Source organism: Pseudophryne corroboree, unplaced genomic scaffold, assembly GCF_028390025.1.
Source record: "Pseudophryne corroboree isolate aPseCor3 unplaced genomic scaffold, aPseCor3.hap2 scaffold_407, whole genome shotgun sequence".
Classification (NCBI taxonomy): domain Eukaryota; kingdom Metazoa; phylum Chordata; class Amphibia; order Anura; family Myobatrachidae; genus Pseudophryne; species Pseudophryne corroboree.
In genome coordinates this window covers 330,353-350,098 of record NW_026970044.1, presented here as the reverse complement: position 1 = coordinate 350,098, position 19,746 = coordinate 330,353, and the positions used below count along the sequence as shown (strand labels likewise).

At 38.1% G+C, this 19,746-nt stretch overlaps 8 non-coding genes across 8 annotated transcripts; all 8 read left to right on the top strand.

Annotated features, from left to right (window-relative positions):
* Positions 1-242: 242 nt before the first annotated feature.
* LOC135024292 (U1 spliceosomal RNA) lies at positions 243-406 on the top strand. The gene has a single exon (XR_010221134.1). It is a non-coding gene; the product is annotated as a U1 spliceosomal RNA (small nuclear RNA).
* A 152-nt stretch (positions 407-558) lies between these two features.
* LOC135024302 (U1 spliceosomal RNA) lies at positions 559-721 on the top strand. Its single transcript, XR_010221143.1, has one exon. It is a non-coding gene; the product is annotated as a U1 spliceosomal RNA (small nuclear RNA).
* Positions 722-1,390: 669 nt separating this feature from the next.
* LOC135024336 (U1 spliceosomal RNA) lies at positions 1,391-1,554 on the top strand. Its single transcript, XR_010221167.1, has one exon. It is a non-coding gene; the product is annotated as a U1 spliceosomal RNA (small nuclear RNA).
* A 152-nt stretch (positions 1,555-1,706) lies between these two features.
* Positions 1,707-1,869, top strand: LOC135024298 (U1 spliceosomal RNA). Its single transcript, XR_010221140.1, has one exon. It is a non-coding gene; the product is annotated as a U1 spliceosomal RNA (small nuclear RNA).
* Positions 1,870-2,540: 671 nt separating this feature from the next.
* LOC135024329 (U1 spliceosomal RNA) lies at positions 2,541-2,704 on the top strand. Its single transcript, XR_010221160.1, has one exon. It is a non-coding gene; the product is annotated as a U1 spliceosomal RNA (small nuclear RNA).
* A 152-nt stretch (positions 2,705-2,856) lies between these two features.
* LOC135024294 (U1 spliceosomal RNA) lies at positions 2,857-3,019 on the top strand. The gene has a single exon (XR_010221136.1). It is a non-coding gene; the product is annotated as a U1 spliceosomal RNA (small nuclear RNA).
* Positions 3,020-3,690: 671 nt separating this feature from the next.
* On the top strand, positions 3,691-3,854 carry LOC135024342 (U1 spliceosomal RNA). Its single transcript, XR_010221173.1, has one exon. It is a non-coding gene; the product is annotated as a U1 spliceosomal RNA (small nuclear RNA).
* A 152-nt stretch (positions 3,855-4,006) lies between these two features.
* Positions 4,007-4,169, top strand: LOC135024312 (U1 spliceosomal RNA). Its single transcript, XR_010221152.1, has one exon. It is a non-coding gene; the product is annotated as a U1 spliceosomal RNA (small nuclear RNA).
* Positions 4,170-19,746: the final 15,577 nt, after the last annotated feature.

The following is a 19,746-nucleotide window of genomic DNA, read 5'->3' as shown; positions in this document are numbered from 1 at the left end:
CAAATCAATCTGCTGCAGGCCTTCCCCCAGGAATGCTTGCACTAGTTGTTGCATTTGGTTTGTTGTTTGGGGGTGCTTCAGTATTAGGCAGCCTTCTGCCCTCCCATGTTCATCTGAAAATATGTGTTCTCCCTGCAGTTGTTGTCCCCAGATGAGAGTTCCCTTGTGCTGCCTCAGTTGAATCTCCTTTACTTGACAGAGATGTGCCTGAGCAGCGGCCCTCCCCAGCCCTATCCCAAATCATACTTATTTTGCATAGGAGATACCATGGTCATGAAGATTGTTCTCCCAGGGTGAGGTTCATTAATTGCATTCTGGGTATGCTGACCCCTGTGATTTCCCCAAATGTGGGAAACTCAACTGCATTATTTGAGGTAGTGGGGGACTGTGTTTGTGCTTTCCTCTGGTCAGCTCTGGTAAAAGTCAGATTTCTTTGTCTCAGATCTTCCTCTAGCCTTGTTCTTCTTTCGAGAGTTTCCTTGTGCTGCCTCAGTTGGATCTCCTTCACTTGACAGGGGGGTGCACGAGCAGCGACCCTCCCCAGCTCTAGCCCAACTCCTATTTACCTGCCAGGTGAGATACTATGATCAGGAAGGTGCTTCTCCCAGGGCAAGGCTCACCCATTGCACTTTGGGTGTGCTGCTCCTGCGATTTCCCCAAATGTGGGACACTTGACTGCATAATTTGTGTTTCCTCTGGTCGGCTCTCATATAATTCAGATCTCTGTCTCAGGTCTTTCTCCAGCCTAGTTTGCTGTCTGTTTCCACTTCTCTTTTCTTGAGCCGCTCCCTTCTATGCCCTTGCGCACTATCCTGACCTCTCCCGTCTGCTTACTTTGTGCCTTCCAACGCACAATGCATACTACAGGTAGTGCTGCAGGGCCCACACCCTTTTACATGCTTTACAGAGCAGCTCTGGAGCTGTTACAGTGCCCAGCTGCTGCAAGAAATCATCTTGAATGCTTCAGGGGCTGGGGCATAGCCAACATGAGCCCCACACCGAAGGAGGGTGGAGATGTTTAATGCGAATTAGGGGTCATCCAAGCGCCACAAAAGGACGCCATGCCCTGCACATCCCTTTTTTTTTTTCATATGCAGACGAGGGTTGAAGCCAACTTTGACCCACTGCTTGGATGACATCACCATATGCAAATCCATCTGCTGCAGGCCTTCCCCCAGGAATGCTTGCACTAGTTGTTGCATTTGGTTTGTTGTTTGGGGGTGCTTCAGTATTAGGCAGCCTTCTGCCCTCCCATGTTCATCTGAAAATATGTGTTCTCCCTGCAGTTGTTGTCCCCAGATGAGAGTTCCCTTGTGCTGCCTCAGTTGAATCTCCTTTACTTGACAGAGATGTGCCTGAGCAGCGGCCCTCCCCAGCCCTATCCCAAATCATACTTATTTTGCATAGGAGATACCATGGTCATGAAGATTGTTCTCCCAGGGTGAGGTTCATTCATTGCATTCTGGGTATGCTGACCCCTGTGATTTCCCCAAATGTGGGAAACTCAACTGCATTATTTGTGGTAGTGGGGGACTGTGTTTGTGCTTTCTTCTGGTCAACTCTGGTAAAAATCAGATTTCTTTGTCTCAGATCTTCCTCTAGCCTTGTTCCTCTTTCGAGAGTTCCCTTGTGCTGCCTCAGTTGGATCTCCTTCACTTGACAGGGGGGTACCCGAGCAGCGACCCTTCGCAGCTCTAGCCCAACTCCTACTTACCTGCCAGGTGAGATACTATGATCATGAAGGTGCTTCTCCCAGGGCAAGGCTCACCCATTGCACTCTGGGTGTGCTGCCCCTGTGATTTCCCCAAATGTGGGAAACTTGACTGCATAATTTGTGTTTCCCCTGGTCGGCTCTCGTATAATTCAGATCTCTTTGTCTCAGGTCTCTCTCCAGCCTAGTTTGCTGTCTGTTTCCACTTCTCTTTTCTTGAGCCGCTCCCTTCTATGCCCTTGCGCACTATCCTGACTTCTCCCGTCTGCTTACTTTGTGCCTTCCAACACACAATGCAAACTACAGGTAGTGCTGCAGGGCCCACACCCTTTTACTTGCCTCACAGAGCAGCTCTGGAGCTGTTACAGTGCCCAGCTGCTGCAAGAAATCAGCTTGAATGCTTCAGGGGCTGGGGCATTGCCAACATGAGCCCCACACCGAAGGAGGGTGGGGGTGTTTAATGCGAACTAAGGGTCACCCAAGCGCCGCAAAAGGCCGCCATGCCCTGCACGCCCCTTTTCTCTTTTCATATGCAGACGAGGGTTGAAGCCAACTTTGACCCACTGCTTGGATGGCATTACCATATGCAAATCAATATGCTGCAGGCCTTCCCCCAGGAATGCTTGCACTAGTTGTTGCCTTTGGTTTGTTGTTTGGGGGTGCTTCAGTATTAGGCAGCCTTCTGCCCTCCCATGTTCATCTGAAAATATGTGTTCTCCCTGCAGTTGTTGTCCCCAGATGAGAGTTCCCTTGTGCTGCCTCAGTTGAATCTCCTTTACTTGACAGAGATGTGCCTGAGCAGCGGCCCTCCCCAGCCCTATCCCAAATCATACTTATTTTGCATAGGAGATACCATGGTCATGAAGATTGTTCTCCCAGGGTGAGGTTCATTCATTGCATTCTGGGTATGCTGACCCCTGTGATTTCCCCAAATGTGGGAAACTCGACTGCATTATTTGTGGTAGTGGGGGACTGTGTTTGTGCTTTCCTCTGCTCAGCTCTGGTAAAAGTCAGATTTCTTTGTCTCAGATCTTCCTCTAGCCTTGTTCTTCTTTCGAGAGTTCCCTTGTGCTGCCTCAGTTGGATCTCCTTCACTTGACAGGGGGGTGCCCGAGCAGCGACCCTCCCCAGCTCTAGCCCAACTCCTACTTACCTGCCAGGTGAGATACTATGATCAGGAAGGTGCTTCTCCCAGGGCAAGGCTCACCCATTGCACTCTGGGTGTGCTGCTCCTGCGATTTCCCCAAATGTGGGAAACTTGACTGCATAATTTGTGTTTCCTCTGGTCGGCTCTCGTATAATTCAGATCTCTTTGTCTCAGGTCTTTCTCCAGCCTAGTTTGCTGTCTGTTTCCACTTCTCTTTTCTTGAGCCGCTCCCTTCTATGCCCTTGCGCACTATCTTGACTTCTCCCATCTGCTTACTTTGTGCCTTCCAACGCACAATGCGAACTACAGGTAGTGCTGCAGGGCCCACACCCTTTTACTTGCCTTACAGAGCAGCTCTGGAGCTATTACAGTGCCCAGCTGCTGCAAGTAATCAGCTTGAATGCTTCAGGGGCTGGGGCATAGCCAACATGAGCCCCACACCGAAGTAGGGTGGAGGTGTTTAATGCGAACTAGGGGTCATCCAAGCGCCGCAAAAGGCCGCCATGCCCTGCACGCCCCTTTTCTCTTTTCATATGCAGACGAGGGTTGAAGCCAACTTTGACCCACTGCTTGGATGACATCACCATATGCAAATCCATCTGCTGCAGGCCTTCCCCCAGGAATGCTTGTACTAGTTGTTGCATTTGGTTTGTTGTTTGGGGGTGCTTCAGTATTAGGCAGCCTTCTGCCCTCCCATGTTCATCTGAAAATATGTGTTCTCCCTGCAGTTGTTGTCCCCAGATGAGAGTTCCCTTGTGCTGCCTCAGTTGAATCTCCTTTACTTGACAGAGATGTGCCTGAGCAGCGGCCCTCCCCAGCCCTATCCCAAATCATACTTATTTTGTATAGGAGATACCATGGTCATGAAGATTGTTCTCCCAGGGTGAGGTTCATTCATTGCATTCTGGGTATGCTGACCCCTGTGATTTCCCCAAATGTGGGAAACTCGACTGCATTATTTGTGGTAGTGGGGGACTGTGTTTGTGCTTTCCTCTGGTCAGCTCTGGTAAAAGCCAGATTTCTTTGTCTCAGATCTTCCTCTAGCCTTGTTCTTCTTTCGAGAGTTCTCTTGTGCTGCCTCAGTTGGATCTCCTTCACTTGACAGGGGGGTGCCCGAGCAGCGACCCTCCTCAGCTCTTGCCCAACTCCTACTTACCTGCCAGGTGAGATACTATGATCAGGAAGGTGCTTCTCCCAGGGCAAGGCTCACCCATTGCACTCTGTGTGCGCTGCTCCAGCGATTTCCCCAAATGTGGGAAACTCGACTGCATAATTTGTGTTTCCCCTGGTCGGCTCTCGTATAATTCAGATCTCTTTGTCTCAGGGCTCTCTCCAGCCTAATTTGCTGTCTGTTTCCACTTCTCTTTTCTTGAGCCGCTCCCTTCTATGCCCTTGCGCACTATCCTGACTTCTCCCGTCTGCTTACTTTGTGCCTTCCAACGCACAATGCGAACTTCAGGTAGTGCTGCAGGGCCCACACCCTTTTAGTTGCCTTACAGAGCAGCTCTGGAGCTGTTACAGTGCCCAGCTGCTGCAAGAAATCAGCTTGAATGTTCTTCGTTGATTGATGGAAGAAACATCTTACAAAAACTCTCCTGATTATTGACTTTTTAAAGTTTTTCTAGGAAACGTTCTAGATGAATGCTTATTAGCGTTTGTCAGAATGTACGTTTGCAAAGTGTCTCTGTGGCGCAATCAGTTAGCGTGTTCGGTTATTATCCAAAAGGCTGGTGGTTCAATCCCACCCAGGGACGTAATTTACCTTGTTATCAGATTTTGGTGATCTTTAAGTAGACAAGTCAAAATTTCAAACCCCCTCTTGTGGTGTAGGGTACCTGGCCTTCTCTGATGTAATCAGAGTTAGATTTGATTAAGTGATTTTATAAAAAAAAACAGCTAGGAAGCACAATTTAGCAGTGGGTTGCAGAGAAAAAGAAATATGCTGGCAAAAAAATCCAATTGAGTGATTAAACAGCTCTTCATTTTCTGGCTTTATTTTTATGCTAACAAATTTGTTCTCTGAAAAGTGTCCACAAAGCCAAGTATCTGATTAACACCTTTGTAGGGATGGTTTTTCACCTATTACTAAATTAAACTTGCTTCATTGGAAAGGCAGCAAGATGCATCCTCATTTCAATGTCTACTGAAATAATACAGGTTGACACCAGGAAACATTAACGCCACTGCATCCTTGCTGCTTTCTCATGTGGAAGTCTGTTTAATGCGAAAACAAGGTGATATCTAATTAGCACACAGGTAAGGAATTAAGAAAATCTTTATTTAAGGGTGAAGATGTTTCTCACAAAATCGTTGCCCCAATGCATCATTGAAATTCAAGCTGGAAAGATGATTTTAATATATCACTTGTACATTTTGTATTGCTCTTCTGGTGACAATGTAGTTTGTTTTTGTCAATTACCATTTTAATAATAGGGTAAAGAAAATTAAGTGGATTTTTGAAAGAAAACAATACTGTCAATATACTATTAAAACAAATTAAAATGGTAAAAGTTATTGTACTTTAAGTAAAAATAAAAGAGCCAAAATATCAATCCCAGTTTTGGATTACTTTAATTAAAAAAAAAAAGCATACAGCAGAGGATAGTTTCAATCTGCATACCTCTGGGTTATGAGCCCAGCATGCTTCCATTGCAGTACTCTGCTGCACATGTAAGTGCAAGAGATCCTGGAACACTCACTCATCATGGGAAAGTACCAATGTGTTTCTTCGTTGGTTGATGGAAGAAACATCTTACAAAAACTCTCCAGATTATTGACTTTTTAAAGTTTTTCTAGGAATCGTTCTAGATGAATGCTTATTAGCCTTTGTCAGTATGTACTTTTGCAAAGTGTCTCTGTGGCGCAATTGGTTAGTGTGTAAGGCTATTAACCAAAAGGTTGGAGGTTCAATCCCACCCAGGAACGTAATTGACCTTGTGATCAGATTTTGGTGATATTTAAGTAGACATGTCAAAATTTCAAACCCCATCTTATTGTGTAGGGTACCTGGCCTTCTCTGATGTTATCAGAGTTAGATTTGATTCAGTGATTTTATAAAAAACAGCTAGGAAGCACAATTTAGCAGTGGGTTGCAGAGAAAAAAAATATGCTGGCAAAAAAATCCAATTGAGTGATTAAACAGCTCTTCATTTTCTGGTTTATTTTTATGCTAACAAATTTGTTCTCTGAAAAGTGTCCACAAAGCCAAGTCTCTGATTAACACCGTTGTAGGGATGGTTTTTCACCTATTACTAAATTAAACTTGCTTCATTGGAAAGGCAGCAAGATGCATCCTCATTTCAATGTCTACTGAAATAATACAGGTTGACACCAGGAAACATTAACGCCACTGCATCCTTGCTGCTTTCTCATGTGGAAGTCTGTTTAATGTGAAAACAAGGTGATATCTAATTAGCACACAGGTAAGGAATTAAGAAAATCTTTATTTAAGGGTGAAGATGTTTCTCACAAAATCGTTGCCCCAATGCATCATTGAAATTCAAGCTGGAAAGATGATTTTAATATATCACTTGTACATTTTGTATTGCTCTTCTGGTGACAATGTAGTTTGTTTTTGTCAATTACCATTTTAATAATAGGGTAAAGAAAATGAAGTGGATTTTTGAAAGAAAACAATACTGTCAATATACTATTAAAACAAATTAAAATGGTAAAAGTTATTGTACTTTAAGTAAAAATAAAAGAGCAAAAATATCAATCCCAGTTTTGGATTACTTTAATTAACAAAAAAAATGCATATAGCAAAGGATAGTTTCAATCTGCCTATCTCTGGGTTATGGGCCCAGCATGCTTCCATTGCAGTACTCTGCTGCACATGTAAGTGCAAGAGATCCTGAAGCACTCACTCATCATGGGAAAGTACCAATGTGTTTCTTCATTGGTTGATGGAAGAAACATCTTACAAAAACTCTCCAGATTATTGACTTTTTAAAGTTTTTCTAGGAAACGTTCTTGATGAATGCTTATTAGCCTTTGTCAGTACGTACTTTTTGCAAAGTGCCTCTGTGGTGCAATTGGTTAGTGTGTAAGGCTATTAACCAAAAGGTTGGTGGTTCAATCCCACCCAGGAACGTAATTGACCTTGTGATCAGATTTTGGTGATATTTAAGTAGACAAGTCAAAATTTCAAACCCCCTTTTATTGTGTAGGGTACCTGGCCTTCTCTGATGTAATCAGAGTTAGATTTGATTCAGTGATTTTATAAAAAACAGCTAGGAAGCACAATTTAGCAGTGGGTTGCAGAGAAAAAAAATATGCTGGCAAAAAAAATCCAATTGAGTGATTAAACAGCTCTTCATTTTCTGCCTTTATTTTTATGCTAACAAATTTGTTCTCTGAAAAGTGTCCACAAAGCCAAGTCTCTGATTAACACCTTTGTAGGGATGGTTTTTCACCTATTACTAAATTAAACTTGCTTCATTGTAAAGGCAGCAAGATGCATCCTCATTTCAATGTCTACTGAAATAATACAAGTTGACACCAGGAAACATTAACGCCACTGCATCCTTGCTGCTTTCTCATGTGGAAGTCTGTTTAATGCGAAAACAAGGTGATATCTAATTAGCACACAGGTAAGGAATTAAGAAAATCTTTATTTAAGGGTGAAGATGTTTCTCACAAAATCGTTGCCCCAATGCATCATTGAAATTCAAGCTAGAAAGATGATTTTAATATATCACTTGTACATTTTGTATTGCTCTTCTGGTGACAATGTAGTTTGTTTTTGTCAATTACCATTTTAATAATAGGGTAAAGAAAATTAAGTGGATTTTTGAAAGAAAACAATACTGTCAATATACTATTAAAACAAATTAAAATGGTAAAAGTTATTGTACTTTAAGTAAAAATAAAAGAGCCAAAATATCAATCCCAGTTTTGGATTACTTTAATTAAAAAAAAAAAAGCATACAGCAGAGGATAGTTTCAATCTGCCTACCTCTGGGTTATGAGCCCAGCATGCTTCCATTGCTGTACTCTGCTGCACATGTAAGTGCAAGATATCCTGAAGCACTCACTCATCATTTGAAAGTACCAATGTGTTTCTTCGTTGGTTGATGGAAGAAACATCTTACAAAAACTCTCCAGATTATTGACTTTTTAAAGTTTTTCTAGGAAACGTTTTAGATGAATGCTTATTAGCCTTTGTCAGTATGCACTTTCGCAAAGTGTCTCTGTGGCGCAATCAGTTAGTGTGTACGGCTATTAACTAAAAGGTTGGTGGTTCAATCCCACCCAGGGATGTAATTGATCTTGTTATCAGATTTTGGTGATCTTTAAGTAGACAAGTCAAAATTTCAAACTCCCTCTTATGGTGTAGGGTACCTGGCCTTCTCTGATGTAATCAGAGTTAGATTTGATTCATTGATTTTATAAAAACAGCTAGGAAGCACAATTTAGCAGTGGTTTGCAGAGAAAAAAAATATGCTGGCAGAAAAATCCAATTGAGTGATTAAACAGCTCTTCATTTTCTGGCTTTATTTTTATGCTAACAAATTTGTTCTCTGAAAAGTGTCCACAAAGCCAAGTCTCTGATTAACACCTTTGTAAGGATGGTTTTTCACCTATTACTAAATTAAACTTGCTTCATTGGAAAGGCAGCAAGATGCATCCTCATTTCAATGTCTACTGAAATAATACAAGTTGACACCAGGAAACATTAACGCCACTGCATCCTTGCTGCTTTCTCATGTGGAAGTCTGTTTAATGCGAAAACAAGGTGATATCTAATTATCACACAGGTAAGGAATTAAGAAAATCTTTATTTAAGGGTGAAGATGTTTCTCACAAAATCGTTGCCCCAATGCATCATTGAAATTCAAGCTGGAAAGATGATTTTAATATATCACTTGTACATTTTGTATTGCTCTTCTGGTGACAATGTAGTTTGTTTTTGTCAATTACCATTTTAATAATAGGGTAAAGAAAATTAAGTGGATTTTTGAAAGAAAACAATACTGTCAATATACTATCAAAACAAATTAAAATGGTAAAAGTTATTGTACTTTAAGTAAAAATAAAAGAGCCAAAATATCAATCCCAGTTTTGGATTACTTTAATTAACAAAAAAAATGCATATAGCAAAGGATAGTTTCAATCTGCCTACCTCTGGGTTATGGGCCCAGCATGCTTCCATTGCAGTACTCTGCTGCACATGTAAGTGCAAGAGATCCTGAAGCACTCACTCATCATGGGAAAGTACCAATGTGTTTCTTCATTGGTTGATGGAAGAAACATCTTACAAAAACTCTCCAGATTATTGACTTTTTAAAGTTTTTCTAGGAAACGTTCTTGATGAATGCTTATTAGCCTTTGTCAGTATGTACTTTTTGCAAAGTGTCTCTGTGGTGCAATTGGTTAGTGTGTAAGGCTATTAACCAAAAGGTTTGTGGTTCAATCCCACCCAGGAACGTAATTGACCTTGTGATCAGATTTTGGTGATATTTAAGTAGACAAGTCAAAATTTCAAACCCCATCTTATTGTGTAGGGTACCTGGCCTTCTCTGATGTAATCAGAGTTAGATTTGATTCAGTGATTTTATAAAAAACATCTAGGAAGCACAATTTAGCAGTGGGTTGCAGAGAAAAAAAAATATGCTGGCAAAAAAAATCCAATTGAGTGATTAAACAGCTCTTCATTTTCTGGCTTTATTTTTATGCTAACAAATTTGTTCTCTGAAAAGTGTCCACAAAGCCAAGTCTCTGATTAACACCTTTGTAGGGATGGTTTTTCACCTATTACTAAATTAAACTTGCTTCATTGGAAAGGCAGCAAGATGCATCCTCATTTCAATGTCTACTGAAATAATACAAGTTGACACCAGGAAACATTAACGCCACTGCATCCTTGCTGCTTTCTCATGTGGAAGTCTGTTTAATGCGAAAACAAGGTGATATCTAATTAGCACACAGGTAAGGAATTAAGAAAATCTTTATTTAAGGGTGAAGATGTTTCTCACAAAATCGTTGCCACAATGCATCATTGAAATCCAAGCTGGAAAGATGATTTTAATATATCACTTGTACATTTTGTATTGCTCTTCTGGTGACAATGTAGTTTGTTTTTGTCAATTACCATTTTAATAATAGGGTAAAGAAAATTAAGTGGATTTTTGAAAGAAAACAATACTGTCAATATACTATTAAACAAATTAAAATGGTAAAAGTTATTGTACTTTAAGTAAAAATAAAAGAGCCAAAATATCAATCCCAGTTTTGGATTACTTTAATTAAAAAAAAAAAGCATACAGCAGAGGATAGTTTCAATCTGCCTACCTCTGGGTTATGAGCCCAGCATGCTTCCATTGCTGTACTCTGCTGCACATGTAAGTGCAAGAGATCCTGAAGCACTCACTCATCATGGGAAAGTACCAATGTGTTTCTTCGTTGGTTGATGGAAGAAACATCTTACAAAAACTCTCCAGATTATTGACTTTTTAAAGTTTTTCTAGGAAACGTTTTAGATGAATGTTTATTAGCCTTTGTCAGTATGCATTTTCGCAAAGTGTCTCTGTGGCGCAATCAGTTAGTGTGTACGGCTATTAACTAAGAGGTTGGTGGTTCAATCCCACCCAGGGATGTAATTGATCTTGTTATCAGATTTTAGTGATCTTTAAGTAGACAAGTCAAAATTTCAAACCCCCTCTTATGGTGTAGGGTACCTGGCCTTCTCTGATGTAATCAGAGTTAGATTTGATTCAGTGATTTTATAAAAAACAGCTAGGAAGCACAATTTAGCAGTTGGTTGCAGAGAAAAAAAATATGCTGGCAAAAAAAATCCAATTGAGTGATTAAACAGCTCTTCATTTTCTGGCTTTATTTTTATGCTAACAAATTTGTTCTCTGAAAAGTGTCCACAAAGCCAAGTCTCTGATTAACACCTTTGTAGGGATGGTTTTTCACCTATTACTAAATTAAACTTGCTTCATTGGAAAGGCAGCAAGATGCATCCTCATTTCAATGTCTACTGAAATAATACAAGTTGACACCAGGAAACATTAACGCCACTGCATCCTTGCTGCTTTCTCATGTGGAAGTCTGTTTAATGCGAAAACAAGGTGATATCTAATTAGCACACAGGTAAGGAATTAAGAAAATCTTTATTTAAGGGTGAAGATGTTTCTCACAAAATCGTTGCCCCAATGCATCATTGAAATTCAAGCTGGAAAGATGATTTTAATATATCACTTGTACATTTTGTATTGCTCTTCTGGTGACAATGTAGTTTGTTTTTGTCAATTACCATTTTAATAATAGGGTAAAGAAAATGAAGTGGATTTTTGAAAGAAAACAATACTGTCAATATACTATTAAAACAAATTAAAATGGTAAAAGTTATTGTACTTTAAGTAAAAATAAAAGAGCCAAAATATCAATCCCAGTTTTGGATTACTTTAATTAACAAAAAAAAATGCATATAGCAGAGGATAGTTTCAATCTGCCTACCTCTGGGTTATGGGCCCAGCATGCTTCCATTGCTGTACTCTGCTGCACATGTAAGTGCAAGAGATCCTGAAGCACTCACTCATCATGGGAAAGTACCAATGTGTTTCTTCGTTGGTTGATAGAAGAAACATCTTACAAAAACTCTCCAGATTATTGACTTTTTTAAGTTTTTCTAGGAAACGTTTTAGATGAATGCTTATTAGCATTTGTCAGTATGTACTTTTGCAAAGTGTCTCTGTGGCGCAATCAGTTAGTGTGTACGGCTATTAACCAAAAGGTTGGTGGTTCAATCCCACCCAGGGACGTAATTGACCTTGTTATCAGATTTTGGTGATCTTTAAGTAGACAAGTCAAATTTCATACCCCCTGTTATTGTGTAGGGTACCTGGCCTTCTCAGATGTAATCAGAGTTATATTTGATTCAGTGATTTTATAAAAACATCTAGGAAGCACAATTTAGCAGTGGGTTGCAGAGAAAAAGAAATATGCTGGCAAAAAAATCAAATTGCGTGATTAAACAGCTCTTCATTTTCTGGCTTTATTTTTATGCTAACAAATTTGTTCTCTGAAAAGTGTCCACAAAGCCAAGTCTCTGATTAACACCTTTGTAGGGATGTTTTTTCACCTATTACTAAATTAAACTTGCTTCATTGGAAAGGCAGCAAGATGCATCCTCATTTCAATGTCTACTGAAATAATACAGGTTGAAACCAGGAAACATTAACGCCACTGCATCCTTGCTGCTTTCTCATGTGGAAGTCTGTTTAATGTGAAAACAAGGTGATATCTAATTAGCACACAGGTAAGGAATTACGAAAATCTTTATTTAAGGGTGAAGATGTTTCTCACAAAATTGTTGCCCCAATGCATCATTGAAATTCAAGCTGGAAAGATGATTTTAATATATCACTTGTACATTTTGTATTGCTCTTCTGGTGACAATGTAGTTTTTTTTGTCAATTACCATTTTAATAATAGGGTAAAGAAAATTAAGTGGATTTTTGAAAGAAAACTATACTGTCAATATACTATTAAAACAAATTAAAATGGTAAAAGTTATTGTACTTTAAGTAAAAATAAAAGAGCAAAAATATCAATCCCAGTTTTGATTACTTAAATTAACAAAAAAAAATGCATATAGCAAAGGATAGTTTCAATCTGCCTACCTCTGGGTTATGGGTCCAGCATGCTTCCATTGCAGTACTCTGCTGCACATGTAAGTGCAAGAGATCCTGAAGCACTCACTCATCATGGGAAAGTACCAATGTGTTTATTCGTTGGTTGATAGAAGAAACATCTTACAAAAACTCTCCAGATTATTGATTTTTAATGTTTTTCTAGGAAACGTTCTAGATGTATGCTTATTAGCCTTTGTCAGTATGTACTTTTCGCAAAGTGTCTCTGTGGCGCAATCGGTTAGTGTGTTCGGCTATTAACCAAAAGGTTGGTGGTTCAATCCCACCCAGGGACGTAATTGACCTTGTGATCAGATTTTGGTGATATTTAAGTAGACAAGTCAAAATTTCAAACCCCCTCTTATTGTGTAGGGTACCTGGCCTTCTCTGATGTAATCAGAGTTAGATTTGATTCAGTGATTTTATAAAAAACTGCTAGGAAGCACAATTTAGCAGTGGGTTGCAGAGAAAAAAAATATGCTGGCAGAAAAATCCAATTGAGTGATTAAACAGCTCTTCATTTTCTGGCTTTATTTTTATGCTAACAAATTTGTTCTCTGAAAAGTGTCCACAAAGCCAAGTCTCTGATTAACACCTTTGTAGGGATGGTTTTTCACCTATTACTAAATTAAACTTGCTTCATTGGAAAGGCAGCAAGATGCATCCTCATTTCAATGTCTACTGAAATAATACAGGTTGACACCAGGAAACATTAACGCCACTGCATCCTTGCTGCTTTCTCATGTGGAAGTCTGTTTAATGTGAAAACAAGGTGATATCTAATTAGCACACAGGTAAGGAATTAAGAAAATCTTTATTTAAGGGTGAAGATGTTTCTCACAAAATCGTTGCCCCAATGCATCATTGAAATTCAAGCTGGAAAGATGATTTTAATATATCACTTGTACATTTTGTATTGCTCTTCTGGTGACAATGTAGTTTGTTTTTGTCAATTACAATTTTAATAATAGGGTAAAGAAAATTAAGTGGATTTTTGAAAGAAAACAATACTGTCAATATACTATCAAAACAAATTAAAATGGTAAAAGTTATTGTACTTTAAGTAAAAATAAAAGAGCCAAAATATCAATCCCAGTTTTGGATTACTTTAATTAACAAAAAAAATGCATATAGCAAAGGATAGTTTCAATCTGCCTACCTCTGGGTTATGGGCCCAGCATGCTTCCATTGCAGTACTCTGCTGCACATGTAAGTGCAAGAGATCCTGAAGCACTCACTCATCATGGGAAAGTACCAATGTGTTTCTTCGTTGGTTGATGGAAGAAACATCTTACAAAAACTCTCCAGATTATTGACTTTTTAAAGTTTTTCTAGGAAACGTTTTAGATGAATGCTTATTAGCCTTTGTCAGTATGCACTTTCGCAAAGTGTCTCTGTGGCGCAATCAGTTAGTGTGTACGGCTATTAACTAAAAGGTTGGTGGTTCAATCCCACCCAGGGATGTAATTGATCTTGTTATCAGATTTTGGTGATCTTTAAGTAGACAAGTCAAAATTTCAAACCCCCTCTTATGGTGTAGGGTACCTGGCCTTCTCTGATGTAATCAGAGTTAGATTTGATTCATTGATTTTATAAAAACAGCGAGGAAGCACAATTTAGCAGTGGTTTGCAGAGAAAAAAAATATGCTGGCAGAAAAATCCAATTGAGTGATTAAACAGATCTTCATTTTCTGGCTTTATTTTTATGCTAACAAATTTGTTCTCTGAAAAGTGTCCACAAAGCCAAGTCTCTGATTAACACCTTTGTAAGGATGGTTTTTCACCTATTACTAAATTAAACTTGCTTCATTGGAAAGGCAGCAAGATGCATCCTCATTTCAATGTCTACTGAAATAATACAAGTTGACACCAGGAAACATTAACGCCACTGCATCCTTGCTGCTTTCTCATGTGGAAGTCTGTTTAATGCAAAAACAAGGTGATATCTAATTATCACACAGGTAAGGAATTAAGAAAATCTTTATTTAAGGGTGAAGATGTTTCTCACAAAATCGTTGCCCCAATGCATCATTGAAATTCAAGCTGGAAAGATGATTTTAATATATCACTTGTACATTTTGTATTGCTCTTCTGGTGACAATGTAGTTTGTTTTTGTCAATTACCATTTTAATAATAGGGTAAAGAAAATTAAGTGGATTTTTGAAAGAAAACAATACTGTCAATATACTATTAAAACAAATTAAAATGGTAAAAGTTATTGTACTTTAAGTAAAAATAAAAGAGCCAAAATATCAATCCCAGTTTTGGATTACTTTAATTAACAAAAAAAAAAGCATATAGCAGAGGATAGTTTCAATCTGCCTACCTCTGGGTTATGGGCCCAGCATGCTTCCATTGCTGTACTCTGCTGCACATGTAAGTGCAAGAGATCCTGAAGCACTCACTCATCATGGGAAAGTACCAATGTGTTTCTTCGTTGGTTGATGGAAGAAACATCTTACAAAAACTCTCCAGATTATTGACTTTTTAAAGATTTTCTAGGAAACGTTTTAGATGAATGCTTATTAGCCCTTGTCAGTATATACTTTTGCAATGTGTCTCTGTGGCGCAATCAGTTAGTGTGTACGGCTATTAACCAAAAGGTTGGTGGTTCAATCCCACCCAGGTACGTAATTGACCTTGTTATCAGATTTTGGTGATCTTTAAGTAGACAAGTCAAAATTTCAAACCCCCTGTTATGGTGTAGGGTACCTGGCCTTCTCTGATGTAATCAGAGTTAGATTTGATTCAGTGATTTATAAAAACAGCTAGGAAGCACAATTTAGCAGTGGGTTGTAGAGAAAAAGAAATATGCTGGCAGAAAAATCCAATTGAGTGATTAAACAGCTCTTCATTTTCTGGCTTTATTTTTATGCTAACAAATTTGTTCTCTGAAAAGTGTCCACAAAGCAAAGTCTCTGATTACACCTTTGTAGGGATGGTTTTTCACCTATTACTAAATTAAACTTGCTTCATTGGAAAGGCAGCAAGATGCATCCTCATTTCAATGTCTACTGAAATAATACAGGTTGACACCAGGAAACATTAACGCCACTGCATCCTTGCTGCTTTCTCATGTGGAAGTCTGTTTAATGTGAAAACAAGGTGATATCTAATTAGCACACAGGTAAGGAATTAAGAAAATCTTTATTTAAGGGTGAAGATGTTTCTCACAAAATCGTTGCCCCAATGCATCATTGAAATTCAAGCTGGAAAGATGATTTTAATATATCACTTGTACATTTTGTATTGCTCTTCTGGTGACAATGTAGTTTGTTTTTGTCAATTACCATTTTAATAATAGGGTAAAGAAAATGAAGTGGATTTTTGAAAGAAAACAATACTGTCAATATACTATTAAAACAAATTAAAATGGTAAAAGTTATTGTACTTTAAGTAAAAATAAAAGAGCCAAAATATCAATCCCAGTTTTGGATTACTTTAATTAACAAAAAAAAATGCATATAGCAGAGGATAGTTTCAATCTGCCTACCTCTGGGTTATGGGCCCAGCATGCTTCCATTGCTGTACTCTGCTGCACATGTAAGTGCAAGAGATCCTGAAGCACTCACTCATCATGGGAAAGTACCAATGTGTTTCTTCGTTGGTTGATAGAAGAAACATCTTACAAAAACTCTCCAGATTATTGACTTTTTTAAGTTTTTCTAGGAAACGTTTTAGATGAATGCTTATTAGCATTTGTCAGTATGTACTTTTGCAAAGTGTCTCTGTGGCGCAATCAGTTAGTGTGTACGGCTATTAACCAAAAGGTTGGTGGTTCAATCCCACCCAGGGACGTAATTGACCTTGTTATCAGATTTTGGTGATCTTTAAGTAGACAAGTCAAATTTCATACCCCCTGTTATTGTGTAGGGTACCTGGCCTTCTCAGATGTAATCAGAGTTAGATTTGATTCAGTGATTTTATAAAAAACTGCTAGGAAGCACAATTTAGCAGTGGGTTGCAGAGAAAAAAAATATGCTGGCAGAAAAATCCAATTGAGTGATTAAACAGCTCTTCATTTTCTGACTTTATTTTTATGCTAACAAATTTGTTCTCTGAAAAGTGTCCACAAAGCCAAGTCTCTGATTAACACCTTTGTAGGGATGGTTTTTCACCTATTACTAAATTAAACTTGCTTCATTGGAAAGGCAGCAAGATGCATCCTCATTTCAATGTCTACTGAAATAATACAGGTTGACACCAGGAAACATTAACGCCACTGCATCCTTGCTGCTTTCTCATGTGGAAGTCTGTTTAATGTGAAAACAAGGTGATATCTAATTAGCACACAGGTAAGGAATTAAGAAAATCTTTATTTAAGGGTGAAGATGTTTCTCACAAAATCGTTGCCCCAATGCATCATTGAAATTCAAGCTGGAAAGATGATTTTAATATATCACTTGTACATTTTGTATTGCTCTTCTGGTGACAATGTAGTTTGTTTTTGTCAATTACCATTTTAATAATAGGGTAAAGAAAATGAAGTGGATTTTTGAAAGAAAACAATACTGTCAATATACTATTAAAACAAATTAAAATGGTAAAAGTTATTGTACTTTAAGTAAAAATAAAAGAGCCAAAATATCAATCCCAGTTTTGGATTACTTTAATTAACAAAAAAAAATGCATATAGCAGAGGATAGTTTCAATCTGCCTACCTCTGGGTTATGGGCCCAGCATGCTTCCATTGCTGTACTCTGCTGCACATGTAAGTGCAAGAGATCCTGAAGCACTCACTCATCATGGGAAAGTACCAATGTGTTTCTTCGTTGGTTGATAGAAGAAACATCTTACAAAAACTCTCCAGATTATTGACTTTTTTAAGTTTTTCTAGGAAACGTTTTAGATGAATGCTTATTAGCATTTGTCAGAATGTACTTTTGCAAAGTGTCTCTGTGGCGCAATCAGTTAGTGTGTACGGCTATTAACCAAAAGGTTGGTGGTTCAATCCCACCCAGGGACGTAATTGACCTTGTTATCAGATTTTGGTGATCTTTAAGTAGACAAGTCAAATTTCATACCCCCTGTTATTGTGTAGGGTACCTGGCCTTCTCAGATGTAATCAGAGTTAGATTTGATTCAGTGATTTTATAAAAAACTGCTAGGAAGCACAATTTAGCAGTGGGTTGCAGAGAAAAAAAATATGCTGGCAGAAAAATCCAATTGAGTGATTAAACAGCTCTTCATTTTCTGACTTTATTTTTATGCTAACAAATTTGTTCTCTGAAAAGTGTCCACAAAGCCAAGTCTCTGATTAACACCTTTGTAGGGATGGTTTTTCACCTATTACTAAATTAAACTTGCTTCATTGGAAAGGCAGCAAGATGCATCCTCATTTCAATGTCTACTGAAATAATACAGGTTGACACCAGGAAACATTAACGCCACTGCATCCTTGCTGCTTTCTCATGTGGAAGTCTGTTTAATGTGAAAACAATGTGATATCTAATTAGCACACAGGTAAGGAATTAAGAAAATCTTTATTTAAGGGTGAAGATGTTTCTCACAAAATCGTTGCCCCAATGCATCATTGAAATTAAAGCTGGAAAGATGATTTTAATATATCACTTGTACATTTTGTATTGCTCTTCTGGTGACAATGTAGTTTGTTTTTGTCAATTACAATTTTAATAATAGGGTAAAGAAAATTAAGTGGATTTTTGAAAGAAAACAATACTGTCAATATACTATCAAAACAAATTAAAATGGTAAAAGTTGTTGTACTTTAAGTAAAAATAAAAGAGCCAAAATATCAATCCCAGTTTTGGATTACTTTAATTAACAAAAAAAATGCATATAGCAAAGGATAGTTTCAATCTGCCTACCTCTGGGTTATGGGCCCAGCATGCTTCCATTGCAGTACTCTGCTGCACATGTAAGTGCAAGAGATCCTGAAGCACTCACTCATCATGGGAAAGTACCAATGTGTTTCTTCGTTGGTTGATGGAAGAAACATCTTACAAATTCTCTCCAGATTATTGACTTTTTAAAGTTTTTCTAGGAAACGTTTTAGATGAATGCTTATTAGCCTTTGTCAGTATGCACTTTCGCAAAGTGTTTCTGTGGCGCAATCAGTTAGTGTGTATGGCTATTAACTAAAAGGTTGGTGGTTCAATCCCACCCAGGGATGTAATTGATCTTGTTATCAGATTTTGGTGATCTTTAAGTAGACAAGTCAAAATTTCAAACCCCCTCTTATGGTGTAGGGTACCTGGCCTTCTCTGATGTAATCAGAGTTAGATTTGATTCATTGATTTTATAAAAACAGCGAGGAAGCACAATTTAGCAGTGGTTTGCAGAGAAAAAAAATATGCTGGCAGAAAAATCCAATTGAGTGATTAAACAGCTCTTCATTTTCTGGCTTTATTTTTATGCTAACAAATTTGTTCTCTGAAAAGTGTCCACAAAGCCAAGTCTCTGATTAACACCTTTGTAAGGATGGTTTTTCACCTATTACTAAATTAAACTTGCTTCATTGGAAAGGCAGCAAGATGCATCCTCATTTCAATGTCTACTGAAATAATACAAGTTGACACCAGGAAACATTAACGCCACTGCATCCTTGCTGCTTTCTCATGTGGAAGTCTGTTTAATGCAAAAACAAGGTGATATCTAATTATCACACAGGTAAGGAATTAAGAAAATCTTTATTTAAGGGTGAAGATGTTTCTCACAAAATCGTTGCCCCCAATGCATCATTGAAATTCAAGCTGGAAAGATGATTTTAATATATCACTTGTACATTTTGCATTGCTCTTCTGGTGACAATGTAGTTTGTTTTTGTCAATTACCATTTTAATAATAGGGTAAAGAAAATTAAGTGGATTTTTGAAAGAAAACAATACTGTCAATATACTATTAAAACAAATTAAAATGGTAAAAGTTATTGTACTTTAAGTAAAAATAAAAGAGCCAAAATATCAATCCCAGTTTTGGATTACTTTAATTAACAAAAAAAAAGCATATAGCAGAGGATAGTTTCAATCTGCCTACCTCTGGGTTATGGGCCCAGCATGCTTCCATTGCTGTACTCTGCTGCACATGTAAGTGCAAGAGATCCTGAAGCACTCACTCATCATGGGAAAGTACCAATGTGTTTCTTCGTTGGTTGATAGAAGAAACATCTTACAAAAACTCTCCAGATTATTGACTTTTTTAAGTTTTTCTAGGAATCGTTTTAGATGAATGCTTATTAGCATTTGTCAGTATGTACTTTTGCAAAGTGTCTCTGTGGCGCAATCAGTTA